An 18,521-nucleotide genomic window follows, 5' to 3' on the forward strand; every position below is an offset into this window, starting at 1 on the left:
CTGAGCGGCCCAGGCTCCAAGGGCACTCCTCCGGGACCAGCAGGGCCAGGCCAGCCCGCTTTGAGGCCGGCTGAGCGGGCCTCACGCCGATCCTAAGGGCGGGAGCTCCTGGCTGGGTGCTCCCCACTCGTCAGAATGCGCTGGGAGCACACTGCACCCACGACTACGAACACCGCTAATATTTTCCATAATAAACGCGAGCGGCTCACAGCTGGCGCCGTCCCTCCTCCGCTCACACAGTGGAAGTGCCAGCTGCTGGGAAGCTGTTTCCTGTAATTGTCTAATTACCGAGTAATGCTACCAAAGGAAATATATGTATTTGGGTTTGTTTTTCCCCTTGGTTTCAGGTGCTCCGTCCCGGCTCTCACCGGGCCTCCCGCTGCGGCTGATGCACTGCCGCCTGGACACCAGGCCCTTCAGGTCATTAAAAAGTCGTTACCATCCTGTGTGCAAAGTCTGCCTCCAAAAGCAGTTTTCTGGAAACAGCACAAGAAAAATCACTCTGCTTGTAAAAACGCCATTATTCATATAGGAAGGTGATGCCTGTCTGCCTCCCTGGGGCTCGGGCTCGCACTCCCTGCCCATTTTCCCAGCGGGGGCTGCTGTGCTCCCAGACCCCCAGGGCTGCCTGGGGGGTCTGCTGGCCAGGCAGGCTGTGGGCGGGGGCCCAGCAGGCCCTGTGGGGCTCCAGCACGGGTCTGGGCTCCAACAAGCCTGGCCGCCACTCCCTAGCTGGGCCAAGTGACCGATGACAGACTAGAGTCCTTCCGGCAGGTCCGGGGGAGCCAGGGGTCCACACTGCATGGGGCCTTGGGTCCTTGCTTCTCAGACCACCACCCACCCAGGGGAGGGACACAGGACCGGGATCAGTGATAACAGCCAGTGACAGCCATTAAGTTCAGGTCAGTTTCACAACAAGGACCTGGGAGGAGAGGAGGTGAGAGTGGAGGAGGTAGAGACTTGTTCTCACCTTTCTAGCCCTACGCCCATCAATCAATCTCCAAATGCTCCTGATGTCAAGGGGAAACCTGACTCCACTGTCGCTGTCGCAGGGTCCTGACAACAGGCTGTGGTCTGGCCACCCTCCCCTGCACTGGGAGCAGAGGCCCCGGGAGGGAAGGAAGGAGGCCTCCCTGGGCTGCTGGGCTGGGCTGGGCGGCGCCCTGCCCTCACTACCCCCCCCCCCCCCCCGAACAGGACCCCAGGGGTGCGCGGGCTGTGGCTCCTCCACCCCTGATTCTCTGGAGGCGGGGCCGGCGGGGCAGCAGCCTGAGCAGGAGGCAGCGTGCGGGAAGTAACAAGATCCGAAGGCCTCAATATAATACCAATCCTCCATTACATTACATTAATATCTAATCGCATTAGAGTTCATTTTCACTAACTCGGCCTGAGAGCCGAATAGATGACTTTATCTTCAGCCAAACTGGACCCCAGCCCTCAGACCAAAGGACCCATGAGAAGGGAAGGGGTTGGGGTGAGGTCATGAGCATCTCCCCCACCCCAAGTAAGAGTTTCGTTTCCTCTCAGCTGCTTCTGAACAACCCTGAGTGCTGCTGGAGGGGACGGGGTGCTGGAAGTCACTGAACAACCCTGAGTGCTGCTGGAGGGGACGGGGTGCTGGAAGTCACTGAACAACTCTGAGTGCTGCTGGAGGGGACGGGGTGCTGGAAGTCACTGAACAACTCTGAGTGCTGCTGGAGGGGACGGGGTGCTGGAAGTCACTGAACAACTCTGAGTGCTGCTGGAGGGGACGGGGTGCTGGAAGTCACTGAACAACTCTGAGTGCTGCTGGAGGGGACGGGGCGCTGGAAGTCACTGAACAACCCTGAGTGCTGCTGGAGGGGAAGGGGCGCTGGAAGTCACTGAATAACCCTGAGTGCTGCTGGAGGGGAAGGGGCGCTGGAAGTCACTGAACAACTCTGAGTGCTGCTGGAGGGGACGGGGCGCTGGAAGTCACTGAACAACCCTGAGTGCTGCTGGAGGGGAAGGGGCGCTGGAAGTCACTGAACAACCCTGAGTGCTGCTGGAGGGGAAGGGGCGCTGGAAGTCACTGAATAACAACCCTGAGTGCTGCTGGAGGGGAAGGGGGGCTGGAAGTCACTGAACAACTCTGAGTGCTGCTGGAGGGGACGGGGGGCTGGAAGTCACTGAACAACCCTGAGTGCTGCTGGAGGGGACGGGGCGCTGGAAGTCACTGAACAACAACCCTGAGTGCTGCTGGAGGGGACGGGGGGCTGGAAGTCACTGAACAACCCTGAGTGCTGCTGGAGGGGACGGGGGGCTGGAAGTCACTGAACAACCCTGAGTGCTGCTGGAGGGGACGGGGGGCTGGAAGTCACTGAACAACTCTGAGTGCTGCTGGAGGGGACGGGGTGCTGGAAGTCACTGAACAACAACCCTGAGTGCTGCTGGAGGGGACGGGGTGCTGGAAGTCACTGAACAACCCTGAGTGCTGCTGGAGGGGACGGGGGGCTGGAAGTCACTGAATAACCCTGAGTGCTGCTGGAGGGGACGGGGCGCTGGAAGTCACTGAACAACCCTGAGTGCTGCTGGAGGGGACGGGGCGCTGGAAGTCACTGAACAACCCTGAGTGCTGCTGGAGGGGACGGGGTGCTGGAAGTCACTGAACAACCCTGAGTGCTGCTGGAGGGGAAGGGGCGCTGGAAGTCACCGCCACGTCTGAACCAACCCTGCAGCACGACGCAGACGCAGCCTCGGAGGGCGCAGCGTGGCTGAGGTCACTCGGGGCCGGGAAAACCTGCTGGCGCAGAGTCTACTCAGAGGCTCGGCTGCCTGCTCTGTGGAGAGCGGGAGAAATATCCCTGCTCGCCAAGTGCTCAGGGTCGCTTTGGTGGCAGCCACACTCCCAGGGGACAAGGGAGTATGGAGGCGTGGCACTCGGGTCAGAGGCAGGACGGGGTGCTGGGAGGAGGTGTCTGAACGGGAGCGACAGGCGGTCTTCGCTTTGAGCACCTGCCCTCAAAGAGAGCCAGAAAACCCCGCGAGGACAAGGACGAAAGGCCCAGCGCTGTCACTTGCTGGCTCTCCAGGGGACCAGGCTGTCCCCTCTCCTGAGCTGCAATGTCCTCACGGTCCACGCTGGCACCAACCACACTGCGCTGTAAATATGTATCTACACTCACATGGCTTCAGATGTCTACAGGGTGTTTTGCCAAAATATTGGTCAAGTTTTTGGCTTTGGGCAGAAGAATATCAAGAGATGTTGTACTTTTGTACTTCTGAATTTGGTGGAGAGTATCGGTAATCATTTAAATAAAAGTACCCGTCTTACAACCGCCCAAAGCTCTAATACGGATCGAGCGGCAGGTCAGCACTGCTGTGCTGCACAGGGCGCTTCCGGCTGGGAGGACCGCGGCCGAGAGTCAGGACAGCATGGTTTAGTTCTGGCCCTTCATGGACTCGAGGCAGCACGGCTCAGCGGTGGACTAGCCTGGTCCTGGAGCCAGGCTGCCTGGGTCTGCATTTCACTTTCATCCTTCTATCAGCTCTGTAACCTTAGGCAAACTGCTCACCCTCTCTGGGCTTCAGTCTCTTCACCGAATAACAACAATAACTATTAAAGTAGTTTTGGTGAAGACTGGATACATGAACACATGTAAAACATCTTGAACAGTGCTGGTGTATGTGAGGTCCTGCAAAACAAGGGTGGGCGCTGTTACCAGCTCTGTCATTGCCACTCAGCCCGATGAACCGGGCCCAGACGCACCGCTGCCCGGGCCTCCTCTGTGGGGCATCAAGGTTGACAGTGTGAGACTTAATGACAACTCAGAGGTTCCCGGGGGAACCCAAGACAGTCCCCTCAGCCCCCGTTTCTCGGAGGCAGATAAGGTAGCGTGCTTGGGAGGAGCTGAACAAGTATTTGTTGAACGCCCTCTTGAGCTTGGCACTTGCTGGGAATCGGGGCCCCACACAGACAGAGCGCTTGCCCCTCTGAAGTTCATAATCTCGGCGGGGAGATCAACTCTCCGTCTGTGAACTAATTAGAAAACAATGCAAACAGTGGAGTGGGCCCAGCTCACAGACTGGTGGTGTTACACAGCCTCCCCTCTAATTAGTTGTTTGAAGCTTAGAAGCAATTTTTCCAGAGAAATAAAACTATAAGTTTTGATTGGGTTCCCAGGCCCACCCATAAAACTTAATTTAACCCACAATGAGGCTGAAATATGATGCATATGAAGTTAAAAAAAAAGATGTTGTTGTTTCCATGGCAGTAATTAAACCAGCCAGCAAAACAAGAGATTTAAAACCACCTCTCTAGAGCCGCTGCCTGAGGAATGAGGACTTGAATCCAGCATGAACACACACTCAGGGCGTGGCAGGAGTGTGATACACCCCCCCGCCTGTCCCCCGCGGGCTGCTCCTCATGACCCCCCCCCTCCCCTTTCCCAGCACCGTCTGTGCCCGAGGGAGGCAGCTGGAGCCCTGTGTCAGAGACTTCGGGACGCTGGGGCAGAAAGAGAAGGCCGGCTACCTGCCAGAAGCCCAGAGCCAGCAGACGGAGAGTCACCACGACAGCCAGGTTTAACACCCGTGCTCCTTCCACATGAGGTCACCGTGAGAAACCTTCCAATAACTGAGAGGTCAGGGCACTGACTGTTCACTGTCACCTGGGTCCCAGAGTATTGTTGACACCTCGCTAATGTGCTGGTGTCGTGAGTCCAGGACTGGAGCTCACACACACATCAGTGCATTACAAGCTTGGCCTCAGGCAAATGACAGTCCCCAAAGTCTCAGTTCCCTGTGTGACGCTGGGGCAATGATCGTATCACACCCACCACGTCGGGGTGTGAGAGCCCAAGGTGAGAACGGCGTCATTGCCGCCGCTACGACTGTGATGTCTCTACACTCACAGGCATGGAGCACGGCGGCAGGGAGGAGGGGCGCGCGCTCCTCCTGGCCACAGGGTCACTACGGAGGGATCTGAGCCAAAGGCTTCCTGAGAGCGACGTAGAGGGGGCTACGCCGTGTGTGGGGCTGCACCTGGAAACCGTACACAGGTCACTCGTGGAAATACACAGGCTGAAGGGCAACCACTAAATTCAGAACAGCGGCTGTCTCTGAGGACAGGGTGTGGGATGGGACTGCATTTGGGGAACAATGAAGACATCAACATTAACTGGAATGTTTTACTACTGTGGTTAAAATAAAAAAGACTTGAATATGTATGAAAAATATTTACTAGCCAATTCTGGTGATAAGCATACGAGAGAATGTTGTATTACTTTGTATTTGAAACAGTTCTTGTATTTTTCTGAAGCTAGAAACCGGGAGAGACAGTCAGACAGACTCCCGCATGCGCCCGACCGGGATCCACCCGGCACGCCCACCAGGGGGCGACGCTCTGCCCACCAGGGGGCGATGCTCTGCCCCTCTGGGGCGTCGCTCTGTTGCTACCAGAGCCACTCTAGTGCCTGGGGCAGAGGCCAAGGAGCCATCCCCAGCACCCGGGCCATCTTTGCTCCAATGGAGCCTCGGCTGCGGGAGGGGGAGAGAGACAGAGAGGAAGGAGAGGGGGAGGGGTGGAGAAGCAAATGGGCGCTTCTCCTGTGTGCCCTGGCCGGGAATCGAACCCGGGACTTCTACACGCCAGGCCGACGATCTACCACTGAGCCAACCGGCCAGGGCTTGAAACAGTTCTTGAAATGAAGAAAAAGAAAGGGACTGAGACCACATCTGTTGACGGGAGAATTTGCTGGAGGTGGAGCTAACCACACTGAAAATACAAAACTCAGGGGGGGAGGGTGCAGGGTGGCTTCAGGCTGCTGTGCCTCTGTGGGGGACGAGCAGGTAATGGGAGAGTGTCACCAGTGAGGTGCAGGTTTGTGTGAACAGCACAGGCCCCAAAGGGCAACAGGAGGAAGGGCCGCCGGTGGGCCCGTCCTGTGGGTGCTGAGCCAGGTGCCTGGTCTTTTGAGCTCTAGAAACCACATGACTGCAGCCTGTGCTCTCAGGAGAACGCGGGTGTCTGGATTTCCTGTAGCAGACCTACCCAACAGTGGGGACACAGGGACAAGAACACTTCCAGCCAGGGCCACGCTGGCATGGTTAACCTTTAGTTCCTCTGCTAAAGACAAAGGAAGCATGTCAGCCTGGCGTGCAGGAATCCCGGGTTCGATTCCCGGCCAGGGCACACAGGAGAGGCGCCCATCTGCTTCTCCACCCCTCCCCCTCTCCTTCCTCTCTGTCTCTCTCTTCCCCTCCCACAGCCAAGGCTCCATTGGAGCAAAGTTGGCCCGGGCGCTGAGGATGGCTCCATGGCCTCTGCCTCAGGCGCTAGAATGGCTCTGGTTGCAACAGAGCAATGCCCCGGTTGGGCAGAGCATCGCTCCCTGGTGGGCATGCCAGGTGGATCCCGGTCGGGTGCATGCGGGAGTGTGTCTGACTGCCTCCCCATTTTCAACTTCAGAAAAATACAAAAAAAAAAACAAAAACAGACACAGGAAGCAAATTTAATAAATGCTTCAGATCTAATATGTGTTAGAACACACACATGAGCACAAAATGGAGAGAGGATACGGAGTGCTGCCATCTCTCTGTGTGAGCCCCTCAGAGAGAAAACACACAGGAAGCAAGGGGACCCCCCTGTAGAACCTGACAGGTCCATGGCCTGGAGTCACCGGTCCCCCTGGTGGTGAGGGCATGCAGGAAGCCAAACTGACAGCACTCGTTGGAGGCAGGTGAGAGGAGCAGGCAGGCTCCCTAGCTCCTCTGGGCTCCTCTCACCCTAGCAGGGGACAGGGGTGGGGTTTCACCCTGGAGTCCCTGAGCACAGAGGGTCTGAGCTGTGCTGACTCTAGGCACCGCGGGGGGGGGGGGGGGGGGGGGGGGCGGCCCTCAGGGACCGTGGGGGCGGGGTCACAGGGAACGGAACATCCCAGAGGCGGACCGTTGGCACGCAGCCCTTGTGGTCCAGGCAGGAGACTGACCGGCCCAAGAGGAAAGGCCCTGCGATACTGAGCTACCTTCCCTCTCTGTCCCTCCATGCTTCCTCCTGTAAACACTTCTCAGGTGCTTCCTATGGAATAGGCCCTGTTTCAGACTCTGCCCTCAAGAAACTGCCATTCTAGAGGAAGAGAGACACGAACAAAGTTACGCCAGTTAACAAAGGGCTATGGAGAAAAACAGAGCAATGTTAGTGGATGGAGCTGGGGGCGTTGCTGAAGGACGCTCTCTCTGGCACAGGGATGGTTGAGCTAAGAGCGGCAGGGATGGAGGAAGTGGCCACGCAGAGCAGGCAGAGCGAGTGTTCCAGGGAAGGAACAGAGTGCTGGGTCTGGATGAGTGGGCAGGGTCTCCCAGAAGAACACGGAACCGTCTGAGGGCCTTCCGTGAGACCTACACACATCCACACACACTAAGCTCCCGGGCAGCTGCCTCAGTGCCTAGCTTTTAAGGGTTATCAGCCAGCCAGACCAGGCAATGGTGCAGTGGCTAGAGTGTTGACCTGTGACGCTGAGGTCCCAGGTTCGAAACCCCAGGTCACTGGCTTGAGTATGGGGTTGCTGGCTTGAACATGAGATCACTGACATGACCCATGGTCACTAGCTTGGCCCAAGGTCGCTGGCTTGAGCAGGGGGACTCTGGCTTGGCTGGAGTCCCCTGGTCAAGGCACGTGTGAGAAGCAATCAAGGAACAACTAAAGTGCTACAATTTCGAGTTGACGCTTCATCCCTCTCCCTTCCTGTCTCTCTCAAAAAATAAATTAACAAACAAATAAATGTAAACAGCCTGTCAAGGGTCATCGGAGACTAACATGAAAGACAGAGACCAGAAGCAAATAGAAAAGAAAAATAACTCAGAGGACACAGATATAATTCAGTCTTCAGAACAACACTTCAGAAAACACTGTGTGTTCCCTCCAGCAAGACAAGAGAAAGTATTATTACATGTCTGAAAGAGGAATAAAATAATATGAAAAGGAATATTCGAAGAACAAGAAAATGCTCCTAAAAATTAAAACTCTCAGTTGAAATAAATAATTCAACAAAATAGTTAGAAGCTTAAGTTGAGGAAATTTTCCCAGAATGTCAAACAAAATGACAGAGAAAATAGAAGAAAAAGGAACCAGAGGAAGAGGGTAATATGAAAAGGGGAGGAGCAAACTGAGAGGCCCAGTAGCCAATCAGGCGTTCCGGAGAAAACTGAGAGGCACACTAGCCAATCAGGCGTTCCGGAAAAACCGGAGAAGACGGAGCTGGACAGTCCCCTGAGCAGCGCAAGGCGTTCCCCAGACGTGAAGGACGCACGTGTCCAAGCAAAGGGGCCTGGACAGTAAAAGAGGAAACGCCCGGCTAGAGCACAGCACTGGGGGACTTCGGAAGACCCAGACGCTTCTGGAGAGGAAAAGGCAGCTCGGTGGAAAGGTGCGGGAACCAGAACCCCATGACGTTGTTTAAAAGCAACGCTGGGAGTTAGAAGATAATGGAGCCCTTCAGTCCAGAGGCTGAGGGACACTTAAGCTCCCACCTGGGGGGCCTACCCCCAGCCAAACCATCATCAGGTATTAAAAAAGAACAAAGCATAAATCTCAGAAAACTTACTTCCAGTGCATTCACAAGAAACCATAGAAAAATGTGCCGTACTAGATATGGGGCCCAGAGAACAGGATCTAACATGAAACAGAGGCGAGGGGAGCTCCCAGATGGCGGGGAGATTCCAGGGGAACCCTGCGACCCCCACCCCCCAAGAGCAAGCAGCCCAGGAGAGGGAAGCGGGGCTTCCTAGGGATTTGCTCAAGTGGGAATTGCCACACTGGTCTAGCAGAGGCGTCAGAGCAGGTTAGGGGGGACTAGTAGTATGTACATAGAAAATCAATGAACTACATATAATACTAAGTAACTAAAAAAAGTTTTTCCCCACTGATTGCCTCTCATGTGTGCCCTGACCGGGGATGGAACCCGTGACCCTGGGGCGCCACGAGGGTGCTCCATTCACTGAGCCACTAAAGAATCTTTAACTCCAGGGGAAAAAAATGATAGGAAAAAAGAAAGGTGATAATAACATGGTACAGGGCAGAGCTCTCAAGAACAGAACACAGCCATGCTAGCGGTGACGACAAATCACAGGAAGGAAAGCAGAGATCTTAGTAGAGAGGGAGGTGGGAGAGGAGGGGTGTAAGGGTGCTCACCAGGGATGAGGGCAGCTGAGCCCCCGCCTTCCAAAGCAGGACAACAGACAAGTTTGGTAACAGAACTAAGAAACAGAGTAAGCTTTTAATTTAGAAACATGAAGGCACAGACCAAAAGAAAGGCCTAAAACATGTGCATGCTTGCCCCCAGATCTAAGCCCAATCCCGTGCGGGGTTGCACAGCGGAAGTGCACGGGCTCACGCAGGGCTGGAAGCAGCGTGAACGACCGCCTCAGCCAGCAACACCTGGAATGGCCACACCTGAAGAGCAGCAGCTCCACCTGCCTCACGGCTAACCGGCTCACCGTGTGCTCCCAGCACAGGGACGCAGCAGGGACAGCCTTGTAGCACTGTGTGACCAAGAGAACAGAGCCCTGGAGACTGGATAAGTAAATCCCGGGGCACCTCTGCCTCTACTATGAGAGACTAGGGGGTGGATGGGGGAGGGGGGAGTGAGGTAGACGGAGGGAGGGAGATGGAGGGAGAGGGAAAGAGAGGGAGAAGGAGGGAGGGGAAGAGAGAGGGAGGGAGGGAGGGGGAGGGAGGGAGAAAGAGGGAGGGAGGGAGAGAGAGAGAGGGAGGGAGGGAGAGAGGGGCAGGAGGAGGGATACAGAAGGAGAATCAGTCATGGGGGGAGGGGCACACATCTCTAGAGACCTCCAAGGTAGAGAAACACAGGGGAAACCCACACTTTTATGCAGAAACCATCCTCTCTAGAGGAAGACATCTCACTATCTATATAGATTTTAACTTTCAAACCTTATTAAATGTATTCTCTTTGAATGTATAATCTTTTCAGAATACTGTAACTGTTTTTAAAGGACAGGACAGCATTGGCCTGTGGGGCGTGGGACCCGGGCAGACAGGGGTGACGCAGGGCACGGCTGCTTTTCGTTACAGGCCTCGTGGTTCTGCTTGACTTTTACTATGTACATGCATAACTTGAATAAAAAAAAAATTCAAAAGTAAAAAAACCAAACAAAAACAGAGCCAAGAACAGAGCAGAGCCTGTGGGGACAAGAAACGGAAGGGGGACGTGGGGGACAGGCTTGTTTACAACCTCTGGAAGCAGGGCTGGAAGGCAGACACTACCTTCTGAAAAGACTCTCAGAAAGGGGAGGAATAACAAAGGCTGTCCCTGGTCAACTGAGCTCATGCTGACGGTGGCACCTCCCCGAGCGTGTGGCCCCGAGACTCCATGTGTGGCACCTCCCCGAGCATGTGGCATCTCCCCGAGCGTGTGGCCCCAAGACTCCACGTGTGGCACCTCCCCAAGCGTGTGGCCCCGAGACTCCACGTGTGGCACCTCCCCGAGCGTGTGGCATCTCCCCGAGCGTGTGGCCCCAAGACTCCACGTGTGGCACCTCCCCAAGCGTGTGGCCCCGAGACTCCACGTGTGGCACCTCCCCGAGCGTGTGGCACCTCCCCGAGCGTGTGGCCCCGAGACTCCACGTGTGGCACCTCCCCGAGCGTGTGGCCCCGAGACTCCACGTGTGGCACCTCCCCAAGCGTGTGGCACCTCCCCGAGCATGTGGCCCCGAGACTCCACGTGTGGCACCTCCCCAAGCGTGTGGCCCCGAGACTCCACGTGTGGCACCTCCCCGAGCGTGTGGCCCCAAGACTCCACATGTGGCACCTCCCCGAGCGTGTGGCACCTCCCCGAGCGTGTGGCACCTCCCCGAGCGTGTGGCCCCGAGACTCCACATGTGGCACCTCCCCGAGCGTGTGGCACCTCCCCGAGCGTGTGGCACCTCCCCGAGCGTGTGGCCCCGAGACTCCACATGTGGCACCTCCCCGAGCGTGTGGCCCCGAGACTCCACATGTGGCACCTCCCCGAGCGTGTGGCACCTCCCCGAGCGTGTGGCACCTCCCCGAGCGTGTGGCCCCGAGACTCCACGTGTGGCACCTCCCCGAGCGTGTGGCCCTGAGTCTCCACGTGTGGCCCCTCCCCGAGCGTGTGGCCCTGAGACGCGACGAGACCTGACATTAGAAAGGTCCCACGTGCCTCTCCTCTCGAGCTGACCCACAGCTGCCTGCCGCCCCCCGAGCCAGCTGCTCTCCCGTCCTCCTCACCCTGGCGATGAGCCAAGGACATGGCCAGCTCCTTTAATCGTATCTGGGGATGCGCTGTGGCCCGGGCGTGTGAAGGAGAGCGTGTCTCCCACGACACGGGCTGAGGTGGGAATTCTCGCACTGTCTCAGCCCTGAGACGGGGCCCTGGGTGCCCCTCCCTCGTGGCTGCCAGCCTGGCACGTCCTGGGACCTCTCCCTCGCTCCGGAGACTGAGAGACGGTGTCTGTGCAGCACAGCAGCGGAGTCAGCCCAGGCCAGGCCAGTCAGCCCCTTCTGAAGGGCTCCCTGCAGTCCCAGCACAGGCCTCCCTGTCTTCTCTGGCCCCCAGGAGTGAGGTCCCCCGTCTTGCCCAATGCTGTACTGGGTTTATGGTGGTCTCACTGCCCTGATTTACAGGGAACTCAGGCTTGCTTCTTCACCCTGTCTGTCTGTCCACCCAACAACTATTTATTGAGAGCCCTCTACGTGCCAGGCGCAGGTAAGCTGGTGCCAAGTTTGTCTAACCTGCTGCAGATCTGCGGTGGCAGGAAAACAGCTTGTGAGGAGCCACCAGGATTAGTGACCATTTAGTCACATGCTGATCGGCCAAGTGCTTACAGAGAGCAAAGGTCACACAACATGGGAGGCTCACAGACATGTTTTTGCTGGTTTACTTTTTTTTCTTCTTTTTTTATGAGAGGAGGGGAGATAGTGAGGCAGACTCCTGAATGCTCCCCAACCGGGATCTACCTTGCAACCCCATCTGTGGCTGATGCACAAGTACTGAGCTATTTTTAGTGCCTGAGGCTGATGTGCTTGGACCAACCAAGCTATCTTCAGTGCCCAGGGCCACTCTTGAACCAACTGAGCCACCAGCTGTGGGAGGGGAAGAGGGAGAGAATGGGGAGAGGGAGGGGAAGAGAAGCAGATGGTTGCTTCTCCTGTGTGCCCTGACTGGGAATTGAACCTGGGATGTCCATACTCCAGGCCGACACTCTATCTACTGAGCCACCAGCCAGGCCTGAGTATTTTTTAAAATCTGAGTTAGCTGCCACTTAAAAATTGGGAGATTTCAAACAAAAATACAAATTTTGGTTTCTCTTGAAAACGAGAAGGTCTGGCATCCTCGGGTCCTCTTTTCCACACAGACAGCACTGGCCAGAGCTGAGGTGAGCACAGGGACCCAGCCCCTCGAGCCCCTAGCGGTCTCCCTTGTCCCTGGGGCCTGCCCTGGTCTGCTGCGCTAGCTCACATCAGCCACCTGCCTAGGGAGAGGCTGGGTCTCTTTCCCAGCCTCAGACAGCGCCCAGGAGCTGGTGGAATGGGCTGAACTAAACTTCTACGTTTTGTACAAGAATTGTACCACTTCAAAATTCTCTGGGGGTCAAGAACCGGAACTGATACACAAACTATGTTTCAGTTACAAAAAAACCTATCTTCATACGCTGTTCTCTTCTTAGCCTCAAGACAGGTGCAAATGAGGCGGGTCCTGCATGTCCTGTCTAAGCTCCCTGCACAGCCACGGTGGTGCCTTCCCTCCTGCTGGGGACGGAGCGCTGGGAGCTGCTTCCTGGGACGGACACCCGTCGTCTTCTGTCCTAATCACAGTCCAGACCAGCCTTCGCCTAGTCCCTCCTGCCCCTGGGATTTCTGGGCCGAGCAGGCGGAGGGAGTGCCAGGCCTCCTTTACTGCTCTAACACGAGCCGGTCTTGAGCTTTGCCTTCCCTGCTCAGAGCATAATTTTCCCTTTTAGAGGAGTTTCCTCTCAAAGAAAGGGTCAGGCCTCTCTGGCCAGCGGCCAGCTCCTCATGAGTTGAGCTGAGAGCGGCTATAGGAAGGCCTGTGTCTTGGGGACAGGGGTTGGGTGCTTGAGTGGCTATGTGGGGGGACGGGAGGGGAGGGGGGCTGTCCTAACACTCCACCTCTCACTCAGTCCCCACCCCAAGACCCCGCCCCTCCTCGCAGCCACGGAGAGCGCCTGGATCCCCCTGAGGGGGCGCAGTAATTGATAATCAGCATTCCGAAGCCTGGCTTACATCCTGCTAGCCCGTCATCTTTAATTACATTTTAACTATATTCGTCTTCGATAATAGCACGAACATAATTTAGATAATTATCTCCCTCTCTCTTATTCTCTGACTCTGTCTCACTTAGAGTTCCCTGCAACAGAAATCGCTCTCTCGGCTCAAACACACAGACAGACTCGGGGGCCCGGGGCTCGCCGCTCCTGCAGCAGCTGGGCCGCGAACGCCACGGTGCTGAGCGTCAGGCGGGAGCAGGGGGGATCTGTGTCCTCCTGCCTCCATGTTCACGTCTGTACACAGCTGGCGGTGGGAGGTGTGTTTGGGTGTGCCCATGCCCACGCGCACCTCAGCGTCCGGACAGCAGCTTCCATGTGGTATACAAACGGGTGGCCTGGTTAATCGAATGAGTGCCTACAGAGCACCCCAGTCTGGCATTTCTTACATGGTTTAATGGGTCCCCTTGCAAACTTAACCTGTGGAAAACCGTTCTCAAGGTCTGACAGGTCTTTTTCAGGAGCAGTCCTTTCTGACGGGGTTTCTCTTACACTTGGAACTTGTTCACAAATGACCTTGAGCCCAGCCTGGCATCAGCCTCCTCTAGAGACCATTGGGCACGAGAGAGAACCCGCCGGCTCTTCTAAGGGACAGTGTCTGAAGCCTACTGCTCTACAGTACTCAGTCCCTATGGGCCCCCTCCCCCCAACACCGTCTGGGTCACAGGCCTTCGGAGGTCCTCAGTGTCACAGCTCCCGTCCCATTCCCCACTCAGGGACAATGGCAGTGGTTCCTGCAAGTCTTGCTCACTGGCCTCTCTGGTGACGCTGGCCAACATAATTGACTTTGTTTTTTTGTTTGTTTTTTTACAGGGACAGAGAGAGAGAATCAGAGAGAGGGATAGATAGGGACAGACAGACAGGAACGGAGAGAGAGATGAGAAGCATCAATCATCAGTTTTTTGTTGCGACACCTTAGTTGTTCATTGATTGCTTTCTCATATGTGCCTTGACCAGGGGCCTTCAGCAGACCGAGTAACCCCTTGCTTGAGCCAGCGACCTTGGGTGTAAGCTGGTGAGCATTTTTTTTTTTTTGCTCAAACCAAACGAGCCTGCGCTCAGGCTGGCGACCTTGGGGTCTCGAACCTGGGTCTTCCGCATCCCAGTCTGACGCTCTATCCACTGCGCCACCGCCTGGTCAGGCCATAATTGACTTTTTTAGATACAAAGATTTTATGTTGCAAGTTCTCACCTCTAAGATATTGAACAAATAAGGGAATAAAAACTAGGCTCAGAAATGCTCCTATCAAAGACAAACTCACCCAAAGTTTAGAAATCTGGAGCATGAAAGAGCTTTGACAAACCATTTCAGAAGACACAGTGCAGAGAGGAGAGGTCCACACACCCAGCCCCCAGGTCCCGCCCGCTTCCTAAAGGCCCAGTGGGTACAGGTCTTGTATGAATCTTCACTTTGGCTCAACCTTGTCCTACACTGAAGGGCCGTCTATTTGCTGAAGATCAGTTACTCATCTTCAGATAAAATTCCGTGCTCATATGGTTCTAGGTCTACACCAGAGACAAGCACTGTTTTATTTCCCTTCTGAAAAATAAGCTCCAGCAAGTAGTCCCTGCTGTGCGGAGGGACAGGCCAGAGGTGGCTGATGGGTGTGTCTGTGTAGTTCACAAATAAAGGGGCTCCTGCTGCCGCTGCGTGGGAGGCTAAAATTCCTGGCTGCCTGGAGAAAAACACTCCGACGGACTCCGGGAGCCAGAGAGAGACGTCTAGACTGACATGCTGTCACGGCGCTGGGTCCACCACCGACCCTTCTGCGGTGAGGGGCTGGCTACCGGCTGCGGTGCAGGACGGACACTGGCAGCCTGCACACCCTGGCAGCTGAGCAGTGACTCTTGGCCCAGCAGAGACACTCGGAACCCCTCACACCGTGGGAGCCAGGAGCGGCTGTGCGGCCCTGTGCTGGTGATGCCCTCCGTGGAGGGGAGGCGGGCAGAGGGGCTCTCTTTTAGAGCAAGAGCTCTCCACCCGTGGCACAGGCTCTGGCTAGCCAGTCACCACCCTCCCATGGCAGCTGGCGAGAAGGATCAGACCCAGCACTGGGTGTGTCTGCTCCCGGCCTGGGGCTGCTGTGGGCAGGGACTTGAGAGCAGGTGAAAGAGGACCACTCCAGCTCTGCATGCTCCAGGCACTTTGATTTGCTCTCCGGTGCTCAGGAGGGATGCTTTGATGGTGCAGTGCCCAGCTCAGGCACGAGGGTACTCTTCTGACACCCGCCTGAAGTGAAAGGACCGAGTGAAGGGAAGAGCTGGCAGCTTGGCCACACCTCGTGCCAGCAGGCCGCTCTGAGGCTGGTGGGAGAGGGCAGACCTGGTCTGCTGTTCCCCCCGGACTCCCTGTTCCCGGTGAGCTCCGCTCAGCAGGACTGACAGAGCGAGGGAGCGGCTCCTTGTGGCCTGAGAAGAACCCCACCCAGCCTGGAGAGGCTGCCGCGACCAAGGACAGTGTCCTCGTCCTGGGGTCCTGGGCTCCGCGTGCCTGTCCACAGCCCCACGGCCCCCAGGAGCACGCTCGCCCCACACTGCACACTGGAATACGAGGACTCGGCACGGGCAGGAGCCAATTTTCAAATGTTAAGAATTTGGCAATTTCCTCCGCCAGTGTTTTAAATACCAGATGCATTTAGAACACAATGAGGACGAAATGGCCCCCGAATTTCCAGTTTTAGAAAAGGGCTGCTTTTACGGAAATGCATGCCCCAAACCCCTGCAGGACAGAACCCGGCCCTGACCCCAGAAGCCCACAGCACGCGCAGTGAGACGGGCCCTGGGTGTTCCAGGTCTGCTGACGGGCGAAGTCAGTCAGCACCTACCACCAGGGACGTGTGCAGCGCAGACTTAAAAATAGACGCTCCCTCCCTGTCGGGAAGGGCCTGATATTTGCAGCTGAACAGACAAGAAATTGGGGGCACTGGGGAGAGCTCTAAAAATCTCCAGCGAACAAAAATAAAACAAAATGTCTCTCTATGATGAAAACTTTGGCTCTTAGCACAGAGCCGCCCAAGATTAGCCTAGAGCCATTTAACGACTGGGGTCTCTGAGTACGAGTTCTGTAATGAACGGGTGACAAGTGTACGTGGCAGGCCCCATAAAGGCCTTTTCCAGACTTTGCATAAACTGCCACATTCAACACAATTAAAGCAAGACAAGCAGGTGGAACGGCCTGCAAGCTGATGTAAGGCGGTGCAGTACATGTAGCAAGCCTTCTTCTGGGATTTTTCTGACAGTAAGAAAGTTGACTTTAAAAATATCATTTTTCTTTTCAAAGACTTTTTTTTCTTTTTTAAGTGAGAGGAGGGGAGATAAAGAGAGACTCCCACATGCACTCCAACCAGGATCAACCCATCAACCCCCATCTTAGGCCCGACGCTCGGACCAACAAAGCTATCCTTAGGGCCTGAGGCCAACGCTTAAACCAACCAAACTATCCTTAGTGCCTGGGGCAATGCTTGAACCAACTGAGCCACTAGCTGCAGGAGGGGAAGAGGGAGAGAAGGGGGAGGAGGAGGAGAGAAGCACATGGTCACTTTTCCTGTGTGCCCTGACTGGGGATGGAACCTGGGATGTCCATACACTAAACTGATGCTCTATCCACTGAGCCAACTGGCCTGGGCCTCAAACACTTTCTTGATTAAAAAGAAAAATCACCACTTCCCTCAACTTGGCGCTAGTGACTTTCTGGGTCTAGTCTTTGTCAGCCTGGACATCTTAAGACTTATAAGAGCGTGTGTTCTGTACGACACTCTCTAGAGCTGGTTCTAAGTCATCCTCTGACCCCTTCCCCAGACCCTCGCTATGCACTGGCCCAGATGCAGGCAAGGACGAACCTGACCTGAGACCCACTCTGCCCAGCTCAGAGCTTCAGCCAAGCTGCTGTGCGGTGTCACAATGCGGGCAGGCAAGGGGCAGCCTGCTGGCCCCCTGTGAACTCCCGAAGCTTGGGGGGCAATGAGATGGGACAGGTGACAACCAGGGCATGTCTTAAACACATAAATGAAATTCAACAATTTTGATCATTTATGTCACAACAATCAGATGCCAGTACAGGCAGGAGGACCTGGCTGAGCAGGGGGAGAGGCTGGAGGTACGGCAGGCCGGGGGTCGTCACTGGATCATTCCACCAGCCACAGGAGGCAAACCAGGGCGGAGGAAGTTACACGGGAAGCACTTGGTCCTCTGTGAGGAGTCCGGGCTCCCCTCAGGCCAGCAACCTCAGCGATCCCCCCCCCCCCCCATACACACATTTTAGTAAGGCAGGGATTGGATTACAGGATATTTAAGATTATGTGCTCTCTTTTATTCTTTTGTTGCTGTTATTTTTTTTTTTATTGATTTTAGAGAGAGAGGGATGGAGGGTGAGAGAGAGACAGGATTCCTATATGTGCCTTGACTGGGGATTGAACCAGCAACCTCTGCGCTTTGAGACGACGCTCTAACGGATGGAGCTGCCCCTCCCAGTGTTTTCTGAACCTAGGCTGTGTGCAAGCACATGCCCAGGATTTGATGCAGTGCATTTCTTAACATCGGCTTTGAGTTTTGTTGATGCCCCCAAGGCTAAGACATCAAACAATGACTTCTTTGCTACTTCATCATAAACAGGCAGCCACGCGACATGCACAAAAATATGGCTTCCTTTCAGCTTGCATTTCCACGCACCCCTAGTTATTCGCCGTTCCTTCTTGTCCCCTGCCCTGAGGGCTTTGCAGAGTTGAAGGCAGATGTCAAGAACTCAAATTGCATGCAACGAGGCTAAAAGTTATCCTTGGCACATGGAAATCTCCTGTAATAAAATACTGGAAGATGGTTGCCAAAGCTAAATCAACTTACTTTTCTGTGTTCTCTCTTAGGGAGGAAGGCTGCTGGGTGAAGGGGATGGATGAGAAGACTGACCAGTAACTCTTTCTGGTCCCGCTGTCGGGCTTGAAGATCAGATTGATCGGCTATTAATCTCGGAAAGCCGGCAGTGAGCGTGTGCGGTAAATTTGTCATCCTTTTATGAATAAGCCCTTGGTCATCAGGGCACACTGTCTGGCAATCCACCTTCTCCATGATATTTTCTATCCCTTGCATTTGGGAGCAGCTTAGAAAGGATATTATTTGTGTTTCTGGAGACCGGAATGTAAAAACCCAGGCGTGATGGATGGAGAGGTAGGCTTCAGGCCCCCAGGGGTGCACTGAGCAAACAGCATACGGACGGACGGATGGACGTGAGAGCGAGGGTACAGAAACCA

The 18,521-nt window shown here is 55.5% G+C and overlaps 1 protein-coding gene across 3 annotated transcripts in view; it reads right to left on the reverse strand.

Moving 5' to 3' along the window:
* Nucleotides 1-18,521, reverse strand: part of BTBD9 (BTB domain containing 9) — a 448,341-nt gene that overhangs the window by 21,576 nt on the left and 408,244 nt on the right. The gene's annotated exons all lie outside the window — the stretch shown is intronic.

The sequence above is a fragment of the Saccopteryx bilineata genome, chromosome 1 (assembly GCF_036850765.1).
Source record: "Saccopteryx bilineata isolate mSacBil1 chromosome 1, mSacBil1_pri_phased_curated, whole genome shotgun sequence".
NCBI lineage: Eukaryota > Metazoa > Chordata > Mammalia > Chiroptera > Emballonuridae > Saccopteryx > Saccopteryx bilineata.